This window comes from Sminthopsis crassicaudata, chromosome X (genome assembly GCF_048593235.1).
Source record: "Sminthopsis crassicaudata isolate SCR6 chromosome X, ASM4859323v1, whole genome shotgun sequence".
NCBI classification, from domain to species: domain Eukaryota; kingdom Metazoa; phylum Chordata; class Mammalia; order Dasyuromorphia; family Dasyuridae; genus Sminthopsis; species Sminthopsis crassicaudata.
The window spans coordinates 37,699,802-37,723,488 of record NC_133623.1 but is presented as its reverse complement, the minus strand read 5'-3'; the positions used below and the strand labels follow the sequence as shown (position 1 = coordinate 37,723,488).

General features: G+C 36.4%; 1 long non-coding RNA gene across 1 annotated transcript in view; it reads left to right on the top strand.

Moving 5' to 3' along the window:
- The window catches only part of LOC141548438 (uncharacterized), a 163,984-nt gene that overhangs the window by 130,704 nt on the left and 9,593 nt on the right, over nucleotides 1-23,687 (top strand). Inside the window, exon 3 of the long non-coding RNA XR_012483944.1 lies at nucleotides 3,340-3,484. This is a non-coding gene — a long non-coding RNA (uncharacterized LOC141548438). The remainder of the gene's footprint in view (nucleotides 1-3,339; nucleotides 3,485-23,687) is intronic.

The following is a 23,687-nucleotide window of genomic DNA, read 5'->3' as shown; positions in this document are numbered from 1 at the left end:
TTTGTTGTTTGTTTGATTGCATTTTGTTTTCTTTCTCATTTTTTCCTTTTTGATCTGATTTTTCTTGTGCAGCATGATATTTGTATAAATATGTATAGAAAAATTGCATAGGTTTAATATATATTGGATTACTTACTGTCTAGGGGAGGGGTGAGGGGAAGGGAGGGAAATTTTAGAATACAATATTTTGTAAGGGTGAATGTTGAAAATTATCGATATATATATATATATATTTTTAAAAACAAAAGCCTTATTTAAAAGAAAGTTACATGCTGAATTTATTATATTTTTAAATAATATAAAAACCTGTACATAAAAGAAACTTATGGTTTCATGTACATTCTTTATTTTTTCTGTTCTACTGTGTATATGAAAATGATTGTTTCATTTGGTATGTGTAAAGTTCAGAATTAAAAAATAAAAACAAAATAAAATAAGTGGGTTAGACTACAAAAGCAAACAAACCCAAAACAACAAATTTAAGATTGAAAAGACCTGAAAAAGGGGGCTGCTAGGTGGCGCAGTGGATAGAGCACCAGCCTTGAATTCAGGAGGACCCGAGTTCAAATCAGATCTCAGACACTTAACACTTCCTAGCTGTGTGACCCTGGACAAGTCACTTAACCCCAGCCTCAGGGGAAAGAAAAAAAAAAAAAGACCTGAAAAAGCTGAGGAAAAAAAAATGATAAAATCTCTTTTCTTAGAAATTATAAGAAATAAAATAGAGGACCATTTATTTCAGATATTTCTAAAATTGTTAAGATAAAATAAGATAAAATGATAGCAAAAAATCACTTGAAATTAAATGTCTTTAATTTAGTGTATCATTTTCCACTGAACTTGTCACCCCCTTTAAGTATGCTTATCATCAATGGTAAGATCACTATTTTATTGGTCCCTCTCCATTTGTTCAACCTGGGGGACAGCTTGGATTTTGCTCTCTTTTCTCTCATACATGGTATAATGGGAAAAACTCTGAATTTGAGGTCTAAGGACCTGTTCAGTTGCTAACTATACAACATAGGATAAGTCACTTTGCTTCTTTGGTACTCAATTTCTTCCTCTCCAGAGAGAGTTGGACTAGGTGGCCTATATGTCCCTTCCATTTCCAAAGCTATGATCCTACCAGATGCAAGTGATCCTTTTATCATATCCCTTTCATTCCCACCCCACAGCCATGAACCCTATTACAGATCTAGCTACCGCTGGCTAAGATCATTGTAAGGGACAACAAACTGTTCTCTTTGCTTCTAGTAGCTCCATCCTCTTGGCTATTTTATAGACAGCAGTGAGGATTAACTTCCCTAAATAACATTCAGTCATGTTGCTCTAAAGTTCAGCTCCCAGTTTCCTTCCATAGCAAATCTAAATTTCAAATCATTTTCTTTCAAGCTTTCTTCCCACTCCCCAATTACTCTTCCTCTGATAATTGCCCTTAGTAGTTCCTGTTCCTCCTCCAAGAAGTCTTGAAAACAAAGTTCTTTCATTATATCTCAACAAACAGCTCAATGGGGATTCTTCTTCATTTTTAATTGGCCCCTTTCCTCTCTGTACGGTCCCCACCACTGTGGAGGTTTATTCTGGCATTAGAAGCAGTGTTATGATCAGTTCTCAGCTTTTTCCCCATTCCCCACTTTCTTCTTTTCTGCTACTAAAACCTGTAGAGTGGAACCTTTTGACAAGAAAACCTAAAAGCAGATTACTCTCATGCTGTGTACTTTGACATCATCTCAGATCCCTAGTGATTCATAACAGAAGCCAATCAAGCTCAAATGTATTTCTCTTATCCTTATTTTAAAGCATAGGAATGGTGAAGTCTATGTGAAAATATTTTATCTGGCTTCCCTTTCTAGCAGATAAATTTAATTTCAAAATGCACCCATAAAATGATTATGGGTTTCATTCATTCATTATTTAACATTTTCTACAAACATTTACCTTGTACTCTGTGGAAGATGCTGTGCTGGATGATGGGGATAGAGAGATTTTTTAAAAAATGATAGTCTTTGTTCTCATTGCATATACAGTTCAGAATGGGAAAATAGTTATTCTCACATAGCAACAACTAAAGTATAAGTTATACTTTCTATAATAATTCTAGTTCTAATTTTCTAATTCTAATTTCTAATTAGACAAATAAATAAGACAAATATAAATCAGAACAAGTTTGAGATTGTACCTTGCATTCAATTAATTGGCAACAATGACAAAAAAGGAACAGCCAATTTTGAAGAGACTCTGCATTGCTGATGGACCTATGAATAGGTACAACCATTCTGAAAAAATTAAATTGGAATTATGCAAAGAAAATGACTAGAAATAACTACCATGTTTGATCCAGAGATCCTATTTTTAGTCATATACTCCAAGGAGGTCAATGACAAAATGAGAGACTCCACATGTATTTAAATACATAGGGCATTTCTTTTTTTGTGGTAGTAAAGAACTAGAAACAAAGTGGGTGCCCATAAATTAGGGAATGATAATGACACAAGTAATTATCATGCTGTAATAGTAAAGATGTTGAACAAAGAAAAGTATGGAAATACCTAACATGAACTGATGCAGAGCAAAGTAAGCAGAATCAGATAAACAATAAACACAATGATTAAAACATGTAAATGGAAAGAACAGTCACAAAAGAATCACAGTTGCATGCTGTGAAATGATAATGATTAAATTTGACCGTAATGAATAGATAAAGAAACACTTTTTGCTTTTTTGTGAAGGTGAAGGATTATGGGTGTGGAATACTACATATAATGTTAAATTTAAAAACTATATGTATATATATATATATATAATATATATATATATATAAATTATTCTTTTATGTTTATGGAACTTTTTTTCTTTTTCTTATTCTTTACTATAAAGGATATCTCTCTGGTAGGGGGCGGAAGAGGGATACAGTAGAAAATGTAAGTGCTATTATAGCAAACTCAATCAGTGAAATTTATTTTTACAAAAGAATATGATTAAGTGCATCAGAGGGTCAAAAACGTTTTAAGATTATTAAGGGTAGCATGAATGATTCAAAGAAGGAGTAATTATTCCCAAGTGGGAATAGTCAGGGTAACTCCAGGAAGAGTTAGAAATGGAGCTAAGACTTAAAGGAATAAAATTGTTCTACCTGTTGGATATGTGGAAGTTGTCCTTTCCTTAGCTTTTGCAATACATGGAGGCAAAAAGGTCTGGTATGAGATTGGGGACCAGAAGACTTGAATTTGGCTTGAGCATGGATGGATATGAAGGGTAGTACTATAAAATAAAATGTGAAAAATAAGATTAGCACTTGACTGTGGAAAGCAAGGTTAAAGTTTTTATTTTATTTTGTAGACAATGATGTGCAACTGAAGACTTTAAGAAAGAAAGAACCGAATCAACTCTGTGTTTTAAGATTATTTTGGCAACTGTGTGAAGGAGAGCCTGGAACAAGGAGATTGGAAGCAGGAAGAGCAATTTAGAGACTACGATATTCTAGGTAAGAGTTGCTAAGGGTCTGTGCTAGGGTAGTGGCAGTATGGGTGGAAAGGAGGAGGTACATGGAAAGAGTATTACAGAAGCAGACACTATAAACTATAGGGAATAAGGGAGAGGGAAGAGTCAAAGGTCATGCCAAACTTTCAAGCCCAGCTGACTAGAAGGACAGTGATATCAGAGTGAACATGATACATACAGGCCTGAGAAAATTGTAATAGCTACTGGTTTATCATCATCACATCAGAAAAGTGTCTAAACAAAACACAAACTCATAGAAGTATCTGAGAGATAGATAATGGGAGACAACATAGGGCAGTAGAAAGACCACAGGACATAGAGAAGGCATTGGCTGACTTGGGTACCTGTCCCAAAGCTGCCACTGCTTAGTCCTGTGATTTTGGGCAAGTCCCTTCTCCTCTACCAGCTTCAGTTTCCTCAGATTTCCAAGTTGTCATGAGAAACAAAATAAAACAGGTATATGGAAAATCATTTTATGACATAAATCATTTGATAAATGTGATGGCAATGATGGTATTGACAATGATGATGATGATGATGATGATGATGATGATGATGATGATGCATCTGAACAGATGAAGATGACTTGGAAAGGGAAGGAGAAGTCTCAGAATATGCATTTATTGGGGGCCTACTATGGGCCAGAAAATGTGCTAAATGTTTTTTAAAGCAATATTATCAATTTGATCCTAACAGTAATTAGGTGGTAAGTGCTGTTATAAGCCTTATGTTACAGTTGAGAAAACAGAGGCAGGCAGGATTAAGTGAATTGCTCAGGGTCTCATGGCTTGGAAATATCTAAGACTGGATTTGAACTGAGGTCTCTTTGACTCCAGACTCAATATCCTATGCACTATTGACCTTAACTGCCTTGGGGATTTGAGGCTTCAACTGGGAAGGCCTAGTTGGACTAGGTTAGAATTAAAATGTATTTGAGAGATAGCTCTGACTTCATAGATGTTTTTGTGTAAATAACTATTCCATCTGGTTCTAAGAGAAATATTTAAGTCTCTGCTTTAGCAGATTGTCACAGCCCATCTCAGAGCTTTCTTCCCCCTCACCGCCGCCAGCACAAAGTGCATGTGTCAGGATAACTTACCTCACATCAGCCCCAGTTTTCAAATACAACCCTAGCAGAGGAGTCCCAAGACATATACCAAACACTACTAGGAATGAAAGGCATCTTATTTCTCATCTGGTAGCACATAAAGCAAAAGACATTGCCTCCTAACATTTAAACAGTTGCTGGTTTAGCTAGAATGTTCAGAATTAAGTGATGTACTTTGCCAGTGGATATTGGGAGAGGTGACATGACCATTCTCCTTCTGGTGGCACATGGAAAATGGCTGAGTCCATTTGGGTAAATACTTTATTGATGGAGAGAAGATGAATATGTGAGCTGTGGCTAATCCTGAAATGGATCAAGTTTGAAATGTGCAATTGAACCTAGTTGGCATCAGTCTCACAAATGTAGGCAGTTAAAGGGACCTCAAAATACTTTAATGCTTGATAGCAGAGATGAAGAGGGGTACCATCTTTGATACGGAAAGGACTGAGTTGAGAAGTGGGCTGGAAGAACCACAAGCTAGGGCTTCTCCAAGGCAAAATGGTAGATGACCTCATTCTTAGGGTAAGCTGAAATATTAGAAATGGATTAATTAGTTCAGGAAACCATATTCACTTTAATGTTGGGGTTTTGGATCACTAAGGATAGCTTTTTCATATTCTGTAATTCAAGATTTAAAATTTAGAGCTGCTTATATTTTAGTTTTCCTTCCCTCCTTAAGTTGCTAGAAAAAAAAATCTCATTAAAAATAGCTTCTGAGTTAAGAGGAGGAACCACAGTTCTACTGATTCTTCAACTTGGAAGGGGCCAGAACCAGACCTTTGAAGTCATCTAATTAAACTCTATCATTTTTTCCATGGGGAGAATGAGGCTCAGGAAGATTAACTGAATTACCAAAGGTTAAATGGAAGTTCCATGGCTGGGACTCAGATATGTTTCCTTAGCTCCTCTACAAGACAGCAGGAACTAGTGGGTTACTAGGAAGATCTATATTCAGAGCCTGACTTTGATTTCTACTGAGCAAATCACTTAACCCTTGTTAGTGCCTCAGGTAGCACCCTTAGATTGAAAGTCAGACCAGGTACCAATCTGTGTCAGTAGAGATTTTTTCATAGAAATAAAAAGTCACAGATGAAATTATAGGCTGGACCAAAGTAGATAGAATTAGGGATAGATAGATGGATAGAGATCGATAGGTAGAAAGAAAGATACATAGGTGGTTGGATAGACAGATGGATGGATGGATAAATAGATGGATGGATGGAGTCTGTATACAAACACATTTGCTAGAAATTAGCTTCTTGTAGTTTTTGCTCCTAGTCCTCCTGGGAAAATGCAGTGATACATTTCTGCAGGCCTTCAGCTCTAGATTTGTTATTCTCACTTTGTCAGCACATCATTAGCACCCTGGCAACCATGCCCAATTTCCTTTCCCTTCTTATACTAATTTCTTCATGTGTTCTATCATCATATTTTACTTAATTTGTTTTACCAGTTATCTTCTCCTTATTCTGTTCCTTTTAACTTTCTTCTCTTACCCGTCTTCAATTGATTTCATTAGTTCCCGTGGATTCAATGGTCATTTCAATGTATCATGATTCCCATCAACTCTCTTTCTTTGTCTCATAGCTATCTCAGACTTTATAGCATTGAAATCACAAGCCCCATCTCTCTCTCCCAATCCTTTACACTTGTTCTTTAGGAAATAGCTTCTGTTTTCCTGAATCAAGTTTGATATTTTCTCTGTGGTTTTCTAATTCCTCCTCAGATCCTCTTTCCTGAGTCCAACTCCTTTGCTTTGATTTTGGTCATGGACACCTTCCTATATATCTTGGAGCTTATAGACTACATCAATTTTTTTAAGGACCAGGCCTTAAACCCATATCATTCTGGCTCCCCTAGATTGGTCAACAATGGGTCCCACATTAAGCCCAAGATGTCCTTCTTTGGGTCCCGATTAGTCAAAGTGCATATAAATAGCAAATGTTTCTGTTTTTTCCAGAAACCCTTGGACATTACTTCAGTCAAATTGAGACCTTGGGAAAGATCTTAAAAAGTCCAAGATCTCACAGTATATCCAGGGCCATCTCCAGTCATCCTGATCTATATCTTGTTACTGGTCCCAGATGGCACTGGAGACAAAAGTGAGGCAGGCAACCTTGCCCAGCCTCCCTCACTTCAATCCTATTCATTTGCATGTCACAGCATCACCCCCTGATGTCCTGATTCTCTTCTAGAATGAAGGACAAACAACAATCCTTTGCTTTGAATACACTTGTCCTTTAGGTGTGATTCTCTTACTTCAGCTCTACTTCTTCAAGCCAACAATCTAACAAGCTTTTATTAGGTGCATGCTTTCAACAAAGCACTGGCCTATATTCTGAAAATACAAATATAAATCCAAAAACAATCCATCCCTCCAAAGAGCCTGCATCTTACTGGGGGTGGGGAGAGTTATCTACACAGATAAAAGAAACCAACACAATTTGAGTGGTGAAAGAGATGGCATGTCCAGAAATAGAGTTGGGAGAGCATATGAAAGAGAAGTTCCTCAGTGGAACTCACAATTACCCAGAAGAAAGGGAATATCCCATGAGGTTGGAATGTGCCCTTAGCTGGCAGGCTAAATCCTGAAGGGGACTTAGCATCCTAAAAGAATGTTAGCTCTAAGGAGGAGAAATGGGATTGGGAAACAAAGTGGAGTTAGAGGAGATACCATGTGGCATGGGGGGAGGAGAAAGACCTTAAGATATATTAAGGAGACAGACAGAATGTTATGACTGACTGACCCAAAGGAAGGTAGCAGCAAAGCCATGGGCCTTTTTTTTTTTTTTGCTGAGGCAATTGGGGTTAAGTGACTTGCCCAGGGTCACACAGCTAGGAAGTATTAAGTGTTGGAGACCAGATTTGAATTCAGGTCCTCCTGACTTCTGGGCTGGTGCTCTCTCCACTGTGCTATCTGGTTGCCCCTTAAATTGTTTTATAGGGAAAATTTAACCTCAAGATCTTGACATAACTTGGATTTCTGAGTGGATTACCTTTAGAGGGTGGGACCAAGGAACTAAAGTGATCTCTATCATCAAAGCCTTCTTCCTGCTTGCCTAAGGGATTAATTTTTGTAAATTCCTCTGCTAATCACACTTAACAGTAAAGATCTCCTCACTGTCTCTGAATTCTTCTCACACATCTCTGAGTACCTTTCTCCATAAGCCTAGAATATATATATGTGTGTGTGTGTGTATACACACATATACGTATATATCACACAAATGTGTACATATATGTGTGTATATATTATATAAGTATATATGTAGTATATGGAATTATGGGTAGTTATTTTTGTTTTTGTTTAACATTTGTAAATCACTTCCTTACTGATAGATCAGCAGCCTTTTTTTCAAACTGGAAAGCAAAGATTGACACCCTGAAAACCACTTAGCTTATAGGTTTAGGAAATGCTCTTCCTCGCTATACAAATAAACTGTATATGAGACTGACCATCTGTTGCCAATTTGTGCATCAAAGCTATAAAACAAAACTAATTCAAAGATGAGATTCTCCACATCAGAATAGGAATTAGACTATAGGTGTACTTTACTCAGGTTGTCTTATTTATTTGAATTTTATTTTACTAATTTCTTTGTGATTTTATTTTTTTTTCTTTATTGAATCACATATAATCACTATCAACATTTAACAGAGTTTTACATATTTTTTGGTTAAATATGATTTTGCCATTGATGTGCACCTAAGATTCAAGGTCTATCTCTATCCATTACTAGCTGTGGGTTCTTGGGCAAATTTGTCCCTTGCATTTCTGAGTCTCAATTGCTTTGTCTGCAAAAGGAAACATTTCAATTAAATAGTGTCTATTATTATTATTTTTTTACTGAGGCAATTGGGGTTAAGTGACTTGCCCAGGATCACACAACTAGGAAGTGTTAAGTGTCTGAGACCAGATTTGAACTCAGGTCCTCCTGACTTCAGAGTTAAAGCTCTACCCACTGCACCACCTAGCTTCCCCATCTATTATTCTTTATAGTCCTTTCCATCTCCAATATTTTTTAATTCTATCTTTCTTTTTCTATTATTTCAACTCCTGAATGGTCTCATTGTCATTACGATACAGAAAAATAGAGTAGGATGCTGTCTGGTTTCCTTGACTCCATGATGGGCTTTATGTAAGACAGAAGGCATCCAAGAGGAAAATGAAATGTATGTCCAAAGTGATGGCTCACAGGAAGGCAAACTTTTCTCTCACAAAATTTTCTATATAACCAGTAGACTTGAAACCATAAAAGTATTCAAACTCTTCTGGAGAAGACTATCTTCTCTCATTCACACATTCCTGTTTTATCATTCGATGGAAAAGCTTCAGTTAAAATAATTTTGTGAACTGGGTGTTTGGGCAAAGTGTGTTGTGACTATGAACATGGACCTTTGCCATTTTTCTAGTGTGGATGTCAGATGTGGAGAAAAGTTGTTTTTCCCTCCTGTTATCAACAGAAAATAATTTTTAAAAGGATAACGGTAGGAAATCCTTCAAAGCCACTGCTGTGTCCTAAGTTTCTGATGCTGAGAGACTTGAATTAATACAGTTAGATTCAGAATATGAACAGCTTTATTGAGTGTATTCCATTGAGCTAAACATCTAGGATAGACTAAGTAAAACTGCCCAAATCTTGACTTAGGAAATAAAATAATGTGTGTGTGTGTGTGTGTGTGTGTGTGTGTGTGTGTGTGTGTGTATTAGGATGTGGGTGGGGACTATGTACAAAATCTGGCACAGATTCCTTGCTTTCATTTATTTAAATGTAACAACTCTGAATATTTAGCATGTCCACAGATTAACTTTTTCTGTATGAAGAGCAAGGGGAAAAAGTTCTCTGAGCAGAGACTGTTACAAAGAAAGAGGGTTCTATTCACAGACTCATAGAATAGAGCTGAACAGGATCTTAGAGGTTATCTTATTTAACCTCTACATTTTTACAGAAAACGACACTGAAACCTCAAGGAAAAAAAAAGTAACCAGTATAAGGTCACAAAGGTACTTAATTGCTAGGATTCAAACTGGGGTACTTTGATTCCCAAACCAGGGTTTTCTTTTCTATTATTATTTATTTAGCATTTGATTTTCCCCAGTTACTTGTAAATACAATTTTTAACATCACTTTTATAACTTTGAGTTTCAGATTCTTTCCCTTCCTCCCTCCCTCCCAAACCGGCATTGTGAATGCAAGCAATTCAATATAGGTGGATACATGTATAGTCAGGCAAAACATTTCCATAATAGTCATGTTGTATAGACCAAAAATAAAAATGAACCCTCAATAAAAATAAAGTAAGAAACGAAATAGACTCCAATCTACAATTATACATGATGAGTTCTTTCTCTGGGGACGGATAGCATTGTTTCACCATAAGTCTTTCAGAGGAAAATGGCAGAGAAAGCACATGTGCCTTTCTAAGCTCCTCTCATGCCCTCACGGCCAATCTTTGAATTCAGCCTCAAAAATAGTGAAATTTTATTGACTAGTGAAATTCACAAAGATTAAAGGTACAACAACTTACCAGTCGAAGATAATCTGGAGGACCTCCAGAGCAGGTTTGTCCTGAGGGGCGGGAACAGATTGGCGCAGGAAGGGAGAGTCTTTATATCCTAATATATGGTCAATTTTTGTATAGGTTCCATGAACTGCCCAGTAGTAATGCTGCTGGATCAAAGGATATACACAGTTTGATAACTTTTTTAGCATAGTTCCAAATTGCTCTCCAGAATGGCTGGATGTATTCACAATTCCACCAACAATGTATCAGTGTCCCAGTTTTCCCACATCTCCTCCAACATTGCATATTATCTTTTCCTATCATCATAACCAATTTGAAAGGTGTGTAGTGGTATCTCAGAGTTGTCTTAATTTGCATTTCTCTGAGTAATAATAACTTGGAGCATCTTTTCATATGACTAGAAATAGTTTCTATTTCTTCATCCGAAATTTGTCTGTTCATATCTTTTGACCATTTATCAGTTGGAGAAAGGATTGATTTCTTATAAATTAGAGTCAATATATTTTAGAAATGAGGCCTTTATCAGAACCTTTGAATATAAAAATGTTTTCCCAGTTTATTGTCTCTAATCTTGTCTGCATTAGTTTTGTTTGTACAAAAGCTTTTCAATTTGATATAATCAAACTTTTCTGTTTTGTGATCAATAATGATCTCTAATTCTTCTTTAGTCACAAATTCCTTCCTCCTCCAGGTGAATGAGAGGTAAACTATCCTATGTTCTTCTAATTTACTTATAATCTCATTCTTTATGCCTAGATCATGAACCCATTTTGACCTTATCTTGGTGTACAGTGTTAAGTGTGGGTCAATGCCTAGTTTCTGCCATACTAATTTCCAGTTTTCCCAGCAGTTTTTGTCAAACAGTTCTTATCCCAAAAGCTGGGGTCTTTGGGTTTGTCAAACACTAGATTATTAAAGTTATTGACAATTTTGTTCTGTGAACCTAACCTATTCCACTGATCAACTAGTCTATTTCTTAGGTCTTCAAATGGTTTTGGTAACTGCTACTTTATAATTTTAGATCTGGTATAGCTAGGCCACTTTTATTTGATTTTTTTTTTTCATTTGTTCCCTTGAAAGTCTTGACCTTTTTGTTCTTTCAGATGAATTTTGATGTTATTTTTTCTAGGTCATTAAAATAGTTTTTGGGGAGTCTGATTGGTATAGCACTAAATAAATAGATTAGTTTAGGTAGTATTGTCATCTTTATTATATTCGCTCTACTTATCCAAGAGCACTTAATATTTTTTCCATTTGGTTAGATCTGACTGTATTTGTGTAGAAAGTGTTTTGTAATTTTGCTCATATAGTTCCTGACTTTTCCTTGGCAGATAGATTCCCAAATATTTTATACTATTGGCAGTTAGTTTAGATGGAATTTTTCTTTATAACTCTAACTGTTGGATTTTGTTTGTGATACATAAGAATGCTGAGGATTTATGTGGGTTTATTTTCTATCCTGCAACTTTGCTAAAGGTATGGATTATTTCTAATAGCTTTTTAGTAGAATCTCTGGGGTTCTCCAAGTATACCATTGTGCCATCTGCAAAGAGTGATAATTTGGTTTCCTCATTACCTACTCTAATTCCTTTAATTTCTTTCTCAACTCTTATTGCCAAAGCTAGCATTTCTAATACAATATTGAATAGTAATGGTGATAGTGGGCAACTTTGTTTCTAATGAAAAAACCAGAGCTAAACGAAAAAATTGATCTCGAACTATAGGACTCGAGAAGCAGAAAAAGGTAAAAATAACTCTTGAGAACTATATTTCTGTTATGAACATACATAAAGAGTGCATGTACAATTTGATTTTACTGATATAAAAAAGGGAAATAGAAGTGGAAAGGGGATAGTATCAGATAAAGAGAAAAGGAGAGATAAAAAGAGGGAAACGACAATCACACAAAAAGGCAAAGGAAACCTATCATTTCTGAGGGAATTTAGGGAGGGGGAGGAACATTGTGTGAATCTTACTCTCATCAGATTTGGCTCAAAGAAAAAACAATTGACATATTTGGTTTACAGAGAAACTTCTCTCACCTTATTAAAAAGTGGGATAGGAAAAGGGAAAAGGAAAAGAGTAATAAGGGAAATGGGAAGGGACTCAAAGGGGATGGGAGGGATTCTAAAGAGGGAGAGCATGAGGCAAGTGGTGCCCATAAGTTTAATACTGGGGAGAGGGAGTAAGAAAAAAAACATAATCTGGGGATAATAAGAAGGCAGGAAATACAGAATTTGTAAGTTTAACTGTAAATGTGAATGGGATGAACTCTCCCATAAAGCAGAGGCGGATAGCAGACTGGATTAAAAGTCAGAATCCTACAATATGTTGTTTACAGGAAACACATTTAAAGTAAGGAGCTACATGCAGAGTAAAGGTAAAAGGTTAGAGCAGAATCTATTACGCTTCAGGTGAAGTCAAAAAAGTAGGTGTAACCATCCTGATCTCAGCTCACAAAAGCAAAAATTGATCTAATTAAAAGAGATAAGGAAGTAAACTATATCTTACTAAAGGGTAGCATAGACAATGAAGCAATATCAATACTAAACATATATGCACCAATTGGTATAGCATCTAACTTCCTAAAGGAGAAGTTAAAAGAGTTGCAAGAAGAAATAGACAGCAAAACTATAATTGTGGGAGATCTCAACCTTGCATTCTCAGAATTAGATAAATCAAACCACAAAACAAATAAGAAAGGAGTTAAAGAAGTAAATAGAATATTAGAAAGGTTAGGTATGATAGATCTTTGGAGAAAATTGAATGGAGACAGAAAGGAATACACTTTTATCTTAGCAGTTCATGGAACCTATACAAAAATTGACTATATATTAAGACATAAAGACCTTAAAATTAAATGCAGAAAGGAAGAAATAGTAAATGCATTCTTTTCAAATCACAATGCAATAAAAAGTACATTCAACAAAAAGCTAGGGGTAAATAGACCAAAAAGTAATTGGAAACTAAATAATCTCATCCTAAAGAATGATTGGGTGAAACAGCAATTAAATATTTCACCTCAGAGAATGACAACAATGGGACATCATACCAAAATTTGTGGGATGCAGCCAAAGTGGTAATAAGGGGAAATTTTATATCTTTAGAGGCTTACTTGAATAAAAAAGAGAAAGAGAAGATCAATGAATTGGGCTTGCAATTTAAAAAGCTAGAAAAAGACCAAAATAAAAACCTCCAATCAAATACTAAACTTGAAATTCTAAAATTGAAAGGCGAAATTGATAAAATTAAAAATAAAAAAAATTATTGAATTAATAAATAAAACAAAGAGTTAGTTTTATGAAAAAAAACAATAAAATAGATAAAGCTTTGGTAAATCTGATTAGAAAAAGGAAAGAGGAAAATCAAATTATTAGTCTTTAAAATGAAAAGGGAGAACTTTCCACCAATGAAGAGGAATTTAGAGCAATAATATTAGGAGTTACTTTGCCTAACTTTATGCCAATAAATTTGATAACCTAAGTGAAATGGATGACTACCTTCAAAAATATAGGCTTCGCAGATTAACAGAGGAGGAAGTAAATTGCTTAAATAGTCCCATTTTAGAAAAAGAAATAGAACAAGCTATTAATCAACTCCCTAAGAAAAAATACCCAGGACCAGATTAATTTACATGTGAATTCTACCAAACATTTAAAGAACAATTAACTCCAATGTTATATAAACTATTTGAAAAAATAGGGAATGGAGGACTCCTACCAAATTCCTTTTATGATGCAGACATGGTACTGATACCTAAACTAGGTAGGTTAAAATCAGAGAAAGAAAATTATAGACCAATCTCCCTAATGAATATGGATGCTAAAATTTTAAATAAAATATTAGCAAAAAGATTACAGAAAATCATCCCCAGGATAATACACCACGACCAAATAGGATTTATACCAGGGCTGGTTCAATATTAGGAAAAGTATTAGCTTAATTGACTATATCAATAACCAAATGAACAAAAACCATATGATCATTTCAATAGATGCAGAAAAATATTTTGATAAAATCCAACATCCATTCCTATTAAAAACACTTGAGAGTATAGGAATAAATGGACTTTTCCTTAAAATAACCAATAACATCTATTTAAAACCATGAGTAAGCATCATATGTAATGGGGATAAACTGGAACCATTCCCAATAAAAACAGGAGTGAAACAAGGTTGTCCACTATCACCGTTACCTTCACTCCGTTAAAGTGTAAGCTGGTAAGTCCTGGGTAATCCTGATTGTAGATTCTAGATATTTGAATTTTGACTTTTTTGCAGTATTTTCTCCTTGCTGTGATAATTCTGGGATTTAGGTACAATATTCCTTGGAGTTTTCATTTGGGGGTCTCTTTCAAGAGGTGATTGATGGATTCTTTCAATGGCTATTTGGTTCTAGGACATCAGGACAGATTTTCTTGACAATTTCTTGAAATAAAGATGTCTAGGCTCTTTTTATCATCATGGTTTTCAGGAAGTCTAATAATTCTTAGATTGTCTCGCCTGGATTTATTTTCCAGGTCAGTTGTTTTTCCTATGCAAAATTTTACATTTTATTTTTTTTTCCATTTTTTGAGTTTTGTTTGATTCCTGTCTCATTGAGTTTTTTGCTTCCATTTGTTCAATTCTCATTTTTAGTGAATTGTTTTCTTCATTGAGCTTTTTAAATTTCCTTTAGCATTTGGCTAATTGAACTTTTAAATGAGTTGTTTAGTTCATTGGATTTTTTTGCATTTCAGAAATTCTCTTTTTTTAGGATTTGATTTTGTTTTCCATTTCCCCAAAACTATTATTTAAGGAGTGCTTTTCTTCAGATAATTTCTATGTTTCCTTTTCTAGATCTCTCTTTTCCTTTCCCCATTTCCTTTTAACACTCTTTTAAGATCTTTTTTGAATCCTTCCAAGAGAGCCTTATAAGATGAAGACCAATTTATATCACTCTTTGAGGCTTCATCTGGAGATGTTGCCTTTAGTGTCTACAGGGTTTGGGGTCTGTTTTTCTCTGTCTCCATAAAAGCTATCTATGGTCAGAGCTCTTTTTACATTTTTTGCTACTTTTTAAAGGTTGAAGTCTGCTCTTAGGACAAAAGGGAGATTGTCCCAAGCTTCCTCTCCAGGCAACAACAGCTTCATTCTGCCCTATGGCTGGTACTGCTGGCTTTCTTTCCATTCCAGGTGGGCATGGCAAATTCCAGCTTGTTATGCTGTAGTTCAGGGGCTTGTGATTTGCCTTTTATAGTTGTGTTGGAGGTCTTACAGCTAGTGTGCTAATCCACTGGTTTGTATCCAGGACAGAGTAGCAAAGGCTGCTGTATTTTGGTTAAGAGCCTCGCTCTAGATTCCCCTGCATGTGGATGCCACATTGCCCTGTGTCCCTGGACTACACCTGTGCTTACTGCCTCCTCCCCCCCACTCAATTGAAAGAGAAGATTTTTGAAATTTTTTCCAAAATATCTTCTGCTGGAATTTTGCTACACTCCAAATATTTGTGGGTTCTGTCACTCTGAAACTGTTTTGGAGGCTCAATCTTGTGTTGATCTGAGGTAAGCCAGGAAGAAGTCAAACAAAGACCTGTCTCATCCCCATCTTGACTCCCCCCCCCCCACTCACTTTGATCCTTTTTAAGGAATTCCTATAAAGGAAATTATTCTATTCTAGGCATTTATGAAAAGTGTTCATAAGCTAAAACTTTTGAAAGTAACACAGAGATCATGCAATTCAATTCCCTCATTTAATAGTTGAGGGAACTGATATGTACAGAAGTGATATACCCAAGACCAGGTATTGGTAGGATTTGAACCCTGATTATGTGTCTTCAGAAGTAGTGCTGATTTCACTATATCACACTGCCCCTTATTGAGTAGCATGGTAAGAGAAATCAAATCATCTTTGACAGTATGCACTATTAATACTTTGTCATGCAGTGGGAGAAAGCAAGGATTTAGCAAATACACGAATTTCTGAGAACCCATCATCTAGATTCATGTATTTATAGAGTAAACATAATCATCAGAGTTCAAGGATCCAGTGATAAGCAAAGCTCCAAACTTGGTAATTTTGTGTTCTGGGATAGCTCCAACTTTGATTGTTAAAAATAGTTTGTCACTAATTTTGATATTAACTAGGTAACATCAACATTAATTTCGCCTCTGCAATTAGATTAATTAAGCCAAATCAGCTTCCCACATGCATTTCTTGTGGTACAGGGAGCCTAGGATCCAAATGCCCTAATCAGGTGGTGAAGAAAGACATAGATAGATGGTTTTGGGCAAGATTTCCTGGATTCATTCTAGGAATTTGTGGAAAAAAAGAAAACAGATTTCATCTGAAATTGTAGCAGGCAAATTAAAGTCATTTAAAGAAGAGAAAAACCATAATATTATATCCCTTGCCATCACCAAAAACTAAATTCCAAGACCAGAACACCAAAACATTTCCCTCCAGATAAGTTCTATTCGCAATAACAAAAGGAAATATAATTGCAAGTCATTATTGGTCTTATGGTACCAGTGATTATTGTGTTCATTCATGCAACTTCCCCTGAAGACCTCGGCATTCTCAACCAATTTGAAATTGGCGAAGTTGAATTCAGCTGGGAAATGCTTTACAAGTCTCTGCTGAAATTATGGCCAGAGAGGTGTATCAATTAAAGTTGAACTTGTCCAATTGACAGATGCATTTATAAGACCAGGAAGACAGATTTTAGTTGAGCATAAGGAAGCACTTCCTAATGAAGTCCCTGTATTGGGAATTTCGGATTCCTAGAATGCATAGCAGTGGATTTTTGGGGAAAATCTTTGGAGGCTGGGTATGCCATTCTCATGAAATGTGATGGGGTTGGGGTACCTCCTGAAGTTGTCTTCTTTTACAAATTAGGAAACTGAGGCAGGTAAGTAGCACTATAGTGGATAGAGCACTACCCCTCAAGTCAGGAGGACATGAGATTAAATTTGGCTTCAGATACTTGACACTTACTAGCTATGTGACCCTATATAAGTCACTTAACCCCAATTGTCTCACAAAATAAAAAATAAATAAATTAGGAACCTGAAACCTCAACAGGAAGATCATTATATTTTCTATTTATTGGTTTGGTTTTAACTGCAAAGCAGTATAATAAATCCTTAACAATGGTTATAAATTTACCCAGAGGCTTCAGGAAAGTACTATCCAAGGGCCATAATATTCTCCCTTTCCCTTCTCACATCATCTTTTATCCCCCATTGAACAGTTTGGAAGTGCTGAAGATTTGAGACTGTTGGAGTTGTGTCTATGCTTGACAACGCCACTACCACACAGTGTCTCTCCATGCTCGATCAATACTTGCTGAAGACTTGTTGAACTAGCATTCCCTGCTTCTAGTTCATGTAGTATTTTATGTCAAGCATGAACCCAGCTCTGTTGAATTTTACTCCCTGACATCCTGGCACCTATAGGATTCAATGATTTTTTCATATGGTAGAATTTATCACTTTATGCCTAAATTATTGTCTTTTTTAAAATTTTTTATTTTATTTTATAATTATAACATTTTTTGACAGTACATATGCATGGGTAATTTTTTACAACATTATCCCTTGCACTTACTTCTATTCAGATTTTTTCCCTTCCTCCCCCAACCCCCTCCCCCAGATGGCAAGCAGTCTTATATATGTTAAATATATTACAGTATATTCTAGATACAATATATGTGTGTAGAACCGAATTTTTTGTTGCACAGGAAGAATTGGATTCAGAAGGTAAAAATAACAGTTTACATTCATTTCCCATTGTTCCTTTTGTGGATGTAGCTGGTTCTGTCCATCATTAATCAATTGGAATTGGATTAGCTCTTCTCTATGTTGAAGAAATCCACTTCCATCAGTATACATCCTCATACAGTATCATTGTTGAAGTGTATAATGATCTTCTGGTTCTGCTCGTTTCACTCAGCATCAGTTGATGTAAGTCTCTCCAAGCCTCTCTGTATTTCTCCTGTTGGTCATTTCTTATAGAACAATAATATTCCATAACATTCATATATCATAGTTTACCCAACCATTCTCCAATTGATGGACATCCATTCATCTTCCAGCTTCTAGCCACTATGAAAAGGGCTGCCACAAACATTTTATGCCTAAATTATTGTAATTCTCCTTAACAATCCTAGGGAGAGGCTCACCCTCTCTAATTCATCTTGTATTTTACCACCATACAAATCTGAGATCACACCTCTGCCCTCTTAACTCCTCTTTCAAAAACCCCTGAGACCTCCCCATTGCCAGAATCAAGTCTCAGTATTTCTCAGACACAAAATAGACATTTTCACCTTCACACTTTTGTTTATATAATTGACCCTTACCTAGAGTATCAGTCTTCAAGCTAAAGAACTATTGTATAAAAAAAGAGATTGGACTTGTACTTCCCCAGAAGATAGAACTAGAAACAATAGATGTAGGTATAGAGGCCAATTTAGGCTTTATGTAAGGAAAAACATCTTAACAATTAAAGCTATCCAAAAGTGGCATGGATTATTCAGATAAGTAGTAGATTTCTCTTCACTGGACATCTTTTTTTAAATCACATTTTATTTTTATATGAGCATTTATTTATTTTCTTTCCTTTCCCCAACCCATCATTTGGGAAAAAAGAAAAATAAATATTACACATAACAAACATTTAGAGTTAAATCTAATTTCAGCATTGACCATGCCCCCAAAATTTGTCTTATTCTGCACCATGAATCAACCAACCACCTCTCAGTAGACAAGTAACATACATCATCATCAATCTTCTGGAATTATGATTGGTTATTATATTAAGTAGGGTTCTTAAGTCTTTCTTTTAAAAATATTTATTATTTATTTATTTTTGAGATTAAAAGAAGTTTGAGGTCTAAATTCTCTTCTTCCCCTACCCACAGAGAACATAATGTGAAGATGAGAACACAGTGAATGTTCACAGTGAACACAGTGAAATCATGGAAAATACCTTTCCATATTATCCATATTAAACTAAAATGCATGAAAAATAAAGTTAAAAAGATATACTTTAATTTACATTCAGAGTTCATCTTTCTGTGGAGGTAAAAACATTTTTCATCTTGGATTCTTCCTTGAAAATCTAGTCTGACTTTTTTACAGGGAGTAACTGAGGCCCCTTCTTAGTAACTTCAAGTGTCTTAGCTAAGAAGACAGAGGTCAGAAGTGGCAGAGTAGAATTTGAACACAGGTCCTCTGACTTTGATCTTGGTCATCAGGTATTTTTACCTTTAACTATCTGAAGGTAGATATACCTGGTAACAGCTCTAAACCCTTCAAGGAGAAAAGGCCCCCTCTTGGCCAAAGAGGGGTATTAGCTCTGAAGAGAGTAGACTGGTGGGTGGAGTTTGCCAACTGTGTCAAGTGACCTGGAACCTTTTTCTGGACCACTTTTGTTTTAAGTAGCTGGTCAGCTCTGTGTTTTTACTTGGGTTCATTGGGCCTCTCACTGGACATTTTTAAGCAGAGGTTGGATAGCTCTCATCAGGAATGTTTAGAGGGAGTCCTTAGTCAAGCCCTGGATGATTCCTGAGGTCCCTGAGCTTTTGGGATTTAGAAGCACACAAAGTGAACATAATTCTAGATGCAAAGAGGAGACAATTTTCAATCTCACCCTAGTGTATGGTATTCTCAGTTCTTTAAAAACAAAGTTCTCTCAGTAGCAGAAACAGGGGCCAGGGATGCAGCTGCTATCTGGCCCTTTCCATTCCAGAATGAACCTGAGAATGCTAGAGCTGAAAGAGTACTTTGAGATCCTCTCTTTCAATGTCCTCATTTTATAGATGAGGAAACCAGATTTGAAAGGGGAAGGAATTCGGCTAACATTTTATAGCCAGTCAAGGAAGTCTCCTAACTCCTAAAACAGGGCTTGTTTCTCACAAGATATTAAGTTCCAAACCTAAAACCAACACACACATTCTCTGCCTCTCTCTCTCTCCATCTGTTAGGATGTCTCTCTCCTCCCTCCCCGCTCTTTGCTTCTCTCTGGCCCTGTTTGTCTATCTGTCTTTTTCTTTGTTTCTCTGTAGTGTCTCTCTCCTCTTTGTCTTTATGTCTCTCACTCTCTGTCTCTATCTGTCTCTCTTTCTCTGTTTCTGTGCTAGTGCCTTCTCTTAAAAAATAAAACAACAGTAATAATAAAGTTGGAGTTTAATGGGAGGTGAGGAAGAGGAGGAATTCTGATTTGCTCATGAAAGCACAGCACCTTCTCTGATTAGGGTTTACCATGCTGGATGGTCATGAGCCAGGATCTCTTATGTTGTACAATAAATTGCAAAGTTTTTAAGAGACACCTTGAGAGTGTCTTTGCATTGTTGTTTCTGCCCATCACATGAGTGCTTGTTCTATGTGTATTCCCTAGAAAATAGTCTTTTAGGCAAGCATATGTTTAGCATTTGCTCAGCCCATCAGAGTTGCCTTCTCTGAAGTAGAATCTGATATTTGGCAGATTAGTTTGGAAGAAAAAGGACCTCATTTTCTGAGATCTTCTTCTGCTAGGGGATCTTTGGAATCCTTCTAAAGCAATTCAATAACGGTACGAACATATATAGAACAAGCTATGTACAAGACAATTAGGAAATAATTAATAGAAAAAGGCACTGGAATCCAGAAGGCTTAGAGAAGGCATTAGAGAAGTGGGATTTTAATCATCATTTAAAGGAAGCCAGGAAGGTGAGGAATCAGAGCAGAAGAGTAAGAGTGTTCTAGGCAAGGGGGACAGTCAGATAAACTATCCAGGGCAGAGAGATGAAGTGGCTTATTTGTGGAATAGTCTAGAGGCCAAGTGTCTCTAGGTAGAAGAGTTCGAGTTGGGGAGCATTTTGTATTTGCTCTTGGAAGCAAGAGGGAAGCCACTAGTGTTTATAAAGTGGGGGAAGTGGGTGACACGAACAGACCTGTACTTTAGGAAAATCACTTTAGTGGTTTATTGGAGAATGGATTAGAGTGGGGAGAGATTTGAAGTGGACAAATGGGTGTAATAATTGTAAAAGGGGCCTTAGACCACAAGGGAGGGTCTCTTAGTTCTAAAATAAAAAATCTTCCTGGGGATAAAGTTTCTACTTAGAACTCTCAGCCTATAGCTATAGTCATTCCTAACGATATATTCTAAATACCTCATAATAACATAGTACTGATATCAGAGATGGCAGTTCACACCTTTCCATAGTCAGGTTGGGACTTTAGTCATCTTTTTATGCATGAATGATACATACATATTTACATATACACATACATACATATGTCTAAAGGCCATCATCTGGCAGGGTCCAGAAGGAAAGAGAGAGAGAAAAAAGAGAGATCTAACTTCTAGGTTCAATTGTATCTATCCTGCTGAAAGACACATTGCAAACACTGTCTGTAGCCTCTGCACTTTGGGGTCTTTAGACTCAGCTCTAGTAACATTATCCTACTTGGGGCTCTGGTCTGTGTGCACCTAAGTCTAATATCACAATATTCAGGGGCCCCTTTAACATGCCTGGTCTAAGGCTGTCAAAAAGCATATAAGACTTAGCCTTTGTGTTAGGAACCAAAGCCTTGTTCTTCACCCCCCCCTTCAAAGGTTTTGGCCTGGAATAGCATAGTCCATGAGTGTTATTGTACTTCATTATTATAAAGACAAAAAAAGTTAAGTCATGTCTACACAAAAGAGACAAGTGGACTTTCAGAAATCTTTCTTTTGATCACAACCCAAGGAACAAGCACTTTCAGAGTGGATTAGCAAAGAACTAAGAGAAAGAAGATAAATTTGTAGGATGAAGTTAGAGAGACCACAGCTTCATGTTACTTATGTGCCCATTTTATTGCTTACATTTAGGTTTGAGAAGTGTTCTATTCACTACTGTCTCAGGAACTTGATTATCACTGACCAGCAGATTATCTATGAGCCAATCAGCAATGATTGTAGGACTATTCAAAGGCCAGAAGACTTTAGAATCCTTGACAGACAGACTACTAAAACAATAGCACTCTAAAGTCAGGGGACCTTAGGATTACTGCTCTATTTCCCCTAGAAGCTGTACCCTATCAAAAGGTAATGCCAGAGACATGTAGTTAGGAAACACATATGAAAAGGCATACTTTGCTGTAGTGCTACCTATGTCCTCTAGTAATGGCATCAGGCAGACTGCTTTCTCCTTTGACTTGGACTTCTAGGTTTCTTTGCTTTTTCTACCATTCCATTTTCTGCTGGACATCTTGACTGAGTTACTCCCAGCGAGTCATCTTTGTTGCTGCTAGTCTCTGCTATGATCTGCTGCATTATGACTACTGAGCAATTTAGTTCTTTAGTTTCTAACCTCAAGGCTATGCTCTTTTGTTATGTAAACCTCAGCTAGCCCTTAAAACACTTTAAAATTTATCTTTTAAACTAATTTTTCTTCTTTCTGGGCTCAGATTCCCTGATTCTATTTTCTTTATCAGACTTGAGGTTAGAAAATTCCTTTCAACTTCTATAATACCCTTAGTCATTAGTCCTTTCAAAACATCCTAGGGACTCCATTTAGCAAAACTACAAAGTAGCAGTATGGACCCGGCGTGAGAAAGTTCTGTGCAGTCTCCATCATTCCATTGGTTTCTATGCAAATCAATTTAAGGTAAATCTGAAAGGATGGAACAGAGGAGTTGGCTAATTCCTTTGTTCTATGACACTGCCTTTTTATGTATTCCTGCTAGCAACAAAATCACAGATGTGCCTACGGATATAAATTATTATGGTGTTTATTTGAATTAGCTGCCCCCCATCCCACTCTTCTTATAGTGGTATGGAATAGCAGAGAGGGAAGATGATACAAGCATCTCAGCCTTAGTTCTTTGAAAACTTCCTTCTCCACTCCCCCTCTTTCTTTTTCTATTCTCCTCTTACCCTTCTCCCCTCTTCCATCACTCCTCTCCCTTAAGTTTTACAGAGGTTCTCAAACTATGGCCGGTAGGCCAGATGTAGCCCACTGAGGACATTTATGTGGCCCTCCCAGTCATGGCAAATGGGCTGAGGGGTGGAGACAGAGTGTGAGCTTTTGTTTTTTACTATAGTCCAGCCCTCCAACAGTCTGAGGGATAGTGAACTGGCCCCCTATTTTAAAAATTTGAGGACCACTGTTTTAGAAGCTCTAAAGTTCAGGTAACTGAAGTAAAACTTTCTAGAATCTTGAAGATTATTTTTCTTGGAGGCTTTGGACATAGGAACTATGACTTTGTCATCATCTTCTGAGTGTGTGTTTTGATCTTCTTTGTCACAATAATAACTTTCAGCCTCAGAAATTTTTTGTTGTCCGCTCATTTTCCTAGCCTATTACTCAGTTTTAAACTCCTTGTTAAAGTAGGGCTCTGTTTCCAGAGTAGAGTGTGCATTGTCCCAAGCTTCAGGGGTTTTGTGTAGCTAGTTTCAGAGATCTTTCTAGAAACCTAACCACAAGTACTCTTTTCTGCCCTGGAGCTATTAGGAGTGTGCCCTCCCCATCAAAGCTGTAAGATCTAGTGTATTAAAGCAACAGAATACTGTTTTTTTATGCTCCGACCCTAGGGTGGGGCTAGGGT